Source organism: Berghia stephanieae, chromosome 1, assembly GCF_034508935.2.
Source record: "Berghia stephanieae isolate SIO BIC M18660-M18661 chromosome 1, UCSD_Bste_1.3, whole genome shotgun sequence".
Taxonomy (NCBI): Eukaryota; Metazoa; Mollusca; class Gastropoda; order Nudibranchia; family Aeolidiidae; genus Berghia; species Berghia stephanieae.
The window spans coordinates 15,791,062-15,798,561 of record NC_088360.1 but is presented as its reverse complement, the minus strand read 5'-3'; the positions used below and the strand labels follow the sequence as shown (position 1 = coordinate 15,798,561).

Here is a 7,500-nt window from a genome sequence, read left to right as displayed (position 1 = left end):
TGATTTCCATCAATGACCAATTGGATATGAATGTTATTATACATCATCGATTTTGGTTCTTGATATGGTTGTCACAGATCGGTCACAGTGATAACAATCCTTTCATCAAAATCCTGGTTTAAATAAATAAAAATGTAGCTAATATTATAAAGATCTAGTCATATTATAGCCACCTCCAGTACATGCCAACCATCCGAAATAATTAGACTTCCATAAAAATGTTTTGACGCAGAAATGCGATAATTTATTTGTAGCATTGTAAAACTCCACCAGTTTAATAAAATATCGTTTTGTGTTAAAAAATAATGAACGACGCTAAGAATTTGGAGGGCCAAATATTTCGGCTGGACGGCGTGTATTGGAAATAACAAGTAGTAATACACAACTATACTAAAAAGTTAGGAAATGATGTTTATATCGAAAGACAGACTTGCAAAATTATCAAACGTGATTTCTTTTAAAAATAATCTAATAATAAAGATCACTTGAATAGGGAGTCAAATAAATTATATTTCTTGTCATGTCGACTTTGATGTTAAACTTCGTATTACAACATAATTCTACTGTTTAAAAACTCCAAAACAATGAGGTAAATTTATTTCAAAAGGTAATTCCAATAATAAAGAAAGAAATGATACGAACAGTTTATAACACAGCAGTATCCACTATCCACCCACACTACTAACTTCAAACACAGAACGGAACAACTGCTTTAATACAGCACGTGGAAAGTTGACACAATATTGTAATGTTGTCGTACATTGACTAAACACATTTTTCATTTTGACAGAAAATGATCAATTGTTATCTCGATAGATTAATCCGACCCCCTACTTGTCTTGTAGATTTATAACTGCAAAACTTTAAAATAATTGTAAAGTAATCTCAGGATTTAAAAAAAAATGACAAACTGGGGGCCATTATTCATTTGGAATATGGATAACAGTTTTTTGGTCGAAAGAAAAACATGGGGGTTTTGTCATCGTAGAGCAGTAATATGGAAACAGGACGTGGCGTTTGCTCCATGGTTTACCCGAAGCTTGTCATAGACAAACACTGTAATGAACAACTCAAACCTCTAAGGGTTAAGTCCACCCAGATTTATACTGGGTATACAATGGCATCGATATCTGAGCGGTTTACGGTGTCTTGTCATAGTACGCACAAATATAAAGCAATATTGAGCTCGATTGGTGTCAGGACAAGTGACAATGTTATCAACAGTGGAAAAACCCGGCGATGTGTCCTGATGTAAGACACTTTACATAAAACTCGAGACTCAGGAATGAATATGAATACATGGATATATTCATCGACTTTATTATTCGGATATGGTAAGAGTTGAGGTACCAAAAGGTAACGAACAAGGGTTATGTAATGCATGGTTTAAAAGTACGGTCCACAAGATCTGCTAAGTGAATATATTAAGTATTATGAAGTGAATGAGCATGGTATAACCATGGTATGTCATATATTGTCATTTTCAAAAGAAACTAGGCAGTTTGTATTTGCAATTTTCTTGCATAAGAGAAAAGAAAGTGGTTCGTGGTATATATATTAAAGAAGTAGACAATTGTTTCTTTCTATTGGTGTATTTCATGCCTTTATTGACAACCCCCCCCCCCCCAAAAAAAAAAAAAACCAAAAAACAAAAACTAACAAAAAACCAAAAAAAAAAAAAAAAAATAATGAAAAAAAGAAGAGCAGATGTCGGCCGCCAAACATGTCCGTACAAAATTTACAGTTTGTAAATGCGCACAAAATAACATAAATTTGAGATATAATTTCACATAAGACGCAGCGGTTGCCCCACCTAATGTTCACTCTCAATAACCGTGGTTTCAATAAATGTGACATCCACTAATTCGACCAAAGCTTAATTATCCCTTTGTGCCAAGCTGTTCGACTGAGATGAGCACATGAACACTAGGGCTGGGATCAGAAAATGTGGGACGCGTTTTATTTAAAAACTGATCGCTTTTTGAAGTTGATTCTAGAGACAAACGAATTTAGATTTCTTGCTATTGACGTCGAGGTGAGCGTCTCAATTACGAAAGCATCGTTGAAGTAACACAACAAGTATATGGATCTGGAATGGTGGGGGGAGTGATAATTGGTGGTAGAACTACTGAGCTAATACGTATCAATCAAAGGCTCAGATATATTCTTTTAAAAATCGTCGTCCCGTTTATTCGGAATCAGAATAATCAACTAGTGATATTCCATCATAACTCCTCATCAGATAACTACAGCTCGACAAATATCTTTTCCTAAACGATTCAAATGTAAGGGGGATAAACCCGTAGTCACCTTACACGAATTTCATTGAATAATATGTGGGATTTTATGAAAGGAAAGCTAAATAAAATGAAAGAAAGCAAGAATTCTGTACAAAATCCGATGAACTGTTCGTCTCAGTAAAATACAATTTGGAATGATATATGAGCAGAAACAGCTTATCGGCTGACATAATCAATGAGACAAAGAGTTGTGGCATTCATCATTTCTAACGGCAGACATACAAAATACTGAAATGCGTCGTCTGTGATGAAATCAATATTGTGCTCAAATTTGCAAAATAGATTTTTTATGACTGGTTTTAAATATCGGGGACTTTTCAAGGTTTACACAAATTCAATAGATTATACACCAAAGTAAACTAATTTTGTTTAGTTTCCAAATATACAAATATTTACCATTGTATTTGTTCAAACCAGTGTCGAATATTGGCGAAAAGAAACTATTGAGTATCTTTTGTAAACGACTATCTATATCAATGCAAACATTTTAAAAGTGTGGTTCAAGCTACTAATGCGTCGTCTTGTTAAAAGGGTCCTGTTTACCTCCAGTGATTGGGACTCAATACGGAATCATGATATTATTATCGAGCCCGTCGACAAAGTTATGAGGTTATGAAAACAATATGTGCTTTTCTGTGTAATGTATAAGGTGTCTAGATAACTAACTTTGTGGAGCACACGACTTTAAACCAACCGGTTGTTGTTTAAATTCTTACTGCTACGCGTGTCATATACGGAGCATCGCACAAACGAAGACGTCCTGGAAGAAATAGAACCTCTTCTAGTGACTGTCAAGCGCAGAAAACTGTCCTGGTTTGGACACCATACTCGACACGATAGCCTGAGCAGGACAGGCCTACAGGGCACAGTCGAAGGCCAGCGCAGAAGAGGGCGCCAAAGGAAGATGTGGCTGGACAATATAAAAGAATGGACAGAGATGTCGGTTCCGGAGCTGCTACATAAGGCTAGTCACAGGCAGGCTCGGAGGAAGACTGTAACTTCTGCTTCACGCAAGTCCCCCCGACGACCATCCGGTCACGGAATTGAGTGAGAGTGAGTTACTATACATGTCAACTGTACACACTTTGGCCAGAAAACTTAAGATATCCACGGAATAAGATGACCCCCCCCCCATACTTGTCAACATATGTTTATTGATGCTATATATAGCGCAATATCCACTAAATGTTCTCAAAGCGCTTTACAAAGCGTCACTGACCAACAGCAACACGTAACATGTAGAACGAGGCATGACACCTGTTAGGCGATATTACAATTTATTTTCTGACCGAGACAACGCTGTTAACGTCCAGCTACTCATTTTACACCTGAGTACGGTGAGAGGCTGTAAGTAAAGAGCCTTTTCCAAGGACTAAACTATGTGCTGAGCAAGGCTCGAACCCAGGACCTTCCGACCCGAAAGCGAGTGTCATACTACAAGACCACATAGCAGCACAAGGTTAAGATAAAATGCTCACAACATCCGCCAGCCAAATTAAACATGCCTGTGTAAACTTAAAAGTTTATGGCCTGATTTATATAATTTTGTAAGAACTGATAACTGACAGGCTTCCATAAATAATAACAAAGAGCTGAGTGACGTCAATCTTGTTCCTTCTATACCTGTGACTTAAAAACAGGCTGCCCACAAAGCAGTGATTTGGTAACTGCGTCCAGGCTAGATCTGATCAGAAGCATACCACTCGACTAAGTTGTAACTGAATATCTGACAATGGACAGTGACAGTAACAGAAAAAGAGCGACTTCTTGAACATTTATATAGTGCTAAACGTGCTCAAAGTACTTTACAAAAGGATCTTAGCCAACAGCAAGACTCAACACGAAGGACGAGACATGGCGATGGGCGATATGTATTACAATTTTTCCCCGACAGAATCAATGCTGTTAACGGTGAGGTGCTCGTTTTACAGCTGAATACGTTGGGAGAATGTGAGTAAAGAGCCTTTTTCAACTATTCTCTGCTCAGAGCGGGACTCGAACCCTGGACCTCCCAGTCCGAAATTGAGTGTCATACCACAAGACAACATATTTCTTTAGGAGTTATGGAGAGAGGGATGAATAATTGTCGGGCTCGTTAAGCAAGGTGAATCATTTTCTTTCTGACTAAAATATACCTGTGTGATTGTGTGTGTGTGTGTGTGTGTGTGTGTGTGTGTGTTGAGGGGGGGGGGGGGGGGGGGGGGGGAGGCGTGGAGATAGAGAGGAAGAAAGTAACGCAGGGAAGGGTCAAACTATATTTCTTTTTCTTTGAATCACTCACAAGACTAATTGAATTAATACCCCTCCCCCCCCCCCACCCCCCGGCACTTGTTCAGCGTTTTATGCTTTCAAGGCCGGCATGATAAACAAATAATGATAACTCCTATACAAATAAGAAGTGATTATCAATATTACTCGTCATAATAAATATTGGTTACATTACAGTAACACTATTTACCCTTCTCGTTGCTTCGTTTTCTACCTGGTCTTTATCAAACTAAAATCACATTTCATTTTACACAGATCACAAGCATAGCTGTTCGTGTAGTGAACGGTGCCGACCAAAATATTTATGATTCAAGTGAATAATACTTGAACTCAATTTCAATTGTTTTAATAGGCAATACATATTTTTGACTGCGTAAGAGAACATCACTAACATTTTTATTTGGGCACGGAGAGATATTTTTTGCATTTAACATTTTATGTATTTCGCTCATCGTAAAATTCTAACCCAACGTTTAAAACAGAAAATGATTTATATAAATTTTATAAAATTGATTGCATCCAAAATAATGAAAGGAACCACTATCTGGTATTGATTCAATGCAAGTACTCCCATCTCATTGTCATACTTGCTTACAGGAAGGTTGACACACAACCCACGTGCTAAAAGTGATGACGTCTGTTTGCCATAGGATTTGATGTAACAATTTAAACTTTCCACTGAAATCATCACGATGTCTACTCGATCTCATAATACACGCAAACCATCTTGATGTCAATTGTAAACGCCATACAAATTTAGGTGACGATTGGTCCAATGGTTTTGGAGCATTTGTGTTACTGAAAATCCAGTTTGCCAAATATATAAGATATCTGCCATGCGGAGACCCCCCCCCCCCCCCACCCGCATTTTTCCATTTTGGCCAGAAAATCAATTGATACATTACTTGTATCAGATGATTTCCAACTACTCAAAACAAATGAACCCGAGACTCCGATATGTCTGCCCTTTAATGACTTGTTTACAAGTTGGTGGCCACTTAAACTAAGCGTTTAAGTATATTTTTGCTGACCAAAATGATGATGGGCAGTTTATAGGCAGAAGAATTAAATAATATAAAACAGAACTACCCATTGATAGAGGGTATTTCAAGGATTTTATACGCTCAATGCGCCTTCACAGTGATTCATTTATTCGCCAAGTGGACCAATTAAGGACACATTTTTCATAACACACACAGTAAAAAGTCTTCAGAACGTCAGTTTTTCTGCAGGTACATTTACAATATCCTCACGTTCTTATTGGCAGGTACATACTCACACCTGAGTCGACTGTATATGAAAGTCGTATTGAAACCGTATAAATTGAACATTTTCTGGCCAAAACGAAAACAAGTTGTAAAATAGTTTTTCCAGGGTTTAGTCAACTGGTTAATTCTGACACAATACCATAATGGCGGGCCGGTTATAAATTAATAATGCTACACGAATGGCATCTTCCAAGTCCGTATCCAGTCTTGTAGTCTACACATTATAATGGTCGAACAAAGTATGAGTAAAACAATTTATGAAACAACTTGTACTGAACACGCCTATGGAAATAAAACAATGGAGGTGGAACTGATGCATGGACTGGATGGACTCATGGACTCAGACTAACGTTTTATAAATCCAATTCATATCAATCCTTTACAACTGGTGTTCGGTTTTACCATAACCTGAAATTATGCTCGTATCTGAACGTTTTCAATAAGAAAGAAGTAATATCGATAAGACAGATTTTAATGAAACCAAGTCCCTATTAAAGCTTTTTAAGCGTAAACTGCTAGATCTAAGGTTATAAACATAATACATATATGAAATATTGGTAAAATTATATAATTTGGAATGAACTGAGTTCGCCATTAAAGAGTTAAGAAAAATACTTAATTGGATGATGTCATAAATAATGGTTTGATTCATTTCAGGGCGATACAAGATAATAATGTTGCTACGCACCTGGTGCCAATCTTTGACAATAAACCTCCCGTTCTTATCACGAGGCAAATCTACCTATCTATACTGACAAAAGGCCTTTTCACATTTTGACAAGATATTTTTCCAGCTTAAGTACAATGGAATCAATTTAAATTCAAACTTGTCATTATTCTTAAGCCTAGGACCTCCATGAGGTCTCAAGATTAAGTCTTTATTGTAAAGCAAGAGCCCTCGGAAAAGGCTTTTTACTCATATTCTCTCACCTTACTCAGGTGCAAAATGATTACATGGCTGTTAACAACGTTGTCTCTGTCCGAAACATTGTAGTATCGCAATACGGGTGTCATGCCTCGTCCTGCACTTTAAGTGTTGCTTTTGGCTGTGAATCCCTTTTAAGCGCATTGGGCACGGTTAGTGGATATTGCGCTATTTAAACGCTTAAGTTTTAGAGGTCATTAAATCTATCGATATGTGAAGTAATAATATCTAATCAAAAAATGAAAGGGCGTTCAGTCTGTGTAGGGCAGAATTTTGTCCAAGACATGCTAAAATGTAATAATAATAATATTATAGTCTCAACCACCACTCCTGGTCACAATCTTCCTATTTTTCTGTTCGGGGCAATATTGGAGACAAGAACCCATATTATCCTTCTTCCCTCCTTGTGATACTAAGACAACATTGGGGCAGCGGCACGCTCGCCTGTCACTGTGTGGATTAAGTCTTCAATTAAATCAAAAGGGACACAATTTATCGTTCCGGTGACAAGAAATAATTAATAACTTTTGTCGTGATCTGTAAAGCAACAAGAAAGAGTAAGCGAAGTTTTTTTTTGTTGGCGTTGCTGTTGTAATTGTCGTCGTTGATGATAATATATAAAATGCAATTTTTAGTCTTTGTTTACTTTTGTTTTTACTATGAACTACACCAACCGCTTGATTTCTTTATTTTGACAAAGAAGAGTTCTTATCTTATCTTATTAAATGCTTAATAGGAA

The 7,500-nt window shown here is 37.1% G+C and overlaps 1 protein-coding gene across 4 annotated transcripts in view; it reads right to left on the bottom strand.

The window, feature by feature from the left end:
* The window catches only part of LOC144968874 (uncharacterized), a 54,331-nt gene that overhangs the window by 23,069 nt on the left and 23,762 nt on the right, over window positions 1-7,500 (bottom strand). The window contains exons 1-2 of one of the 4 annotated variants that reach the window (XM_078907701.1): window positions 6,187-6,209; window positions 1-113 (exon numbers count right to left, since the gene is read on the bottom strand). The exon at window positions 1-113 is cut by the window's left edge and continues 316 nt beyond it. The gene's annotated coding sequence lies outside the window, so the exon portion shown is untranslated. The other 3 variants (XM_078907709.1, XM_078907683.1, XM_078907692.1) reach the window with 3 other exon arrangements.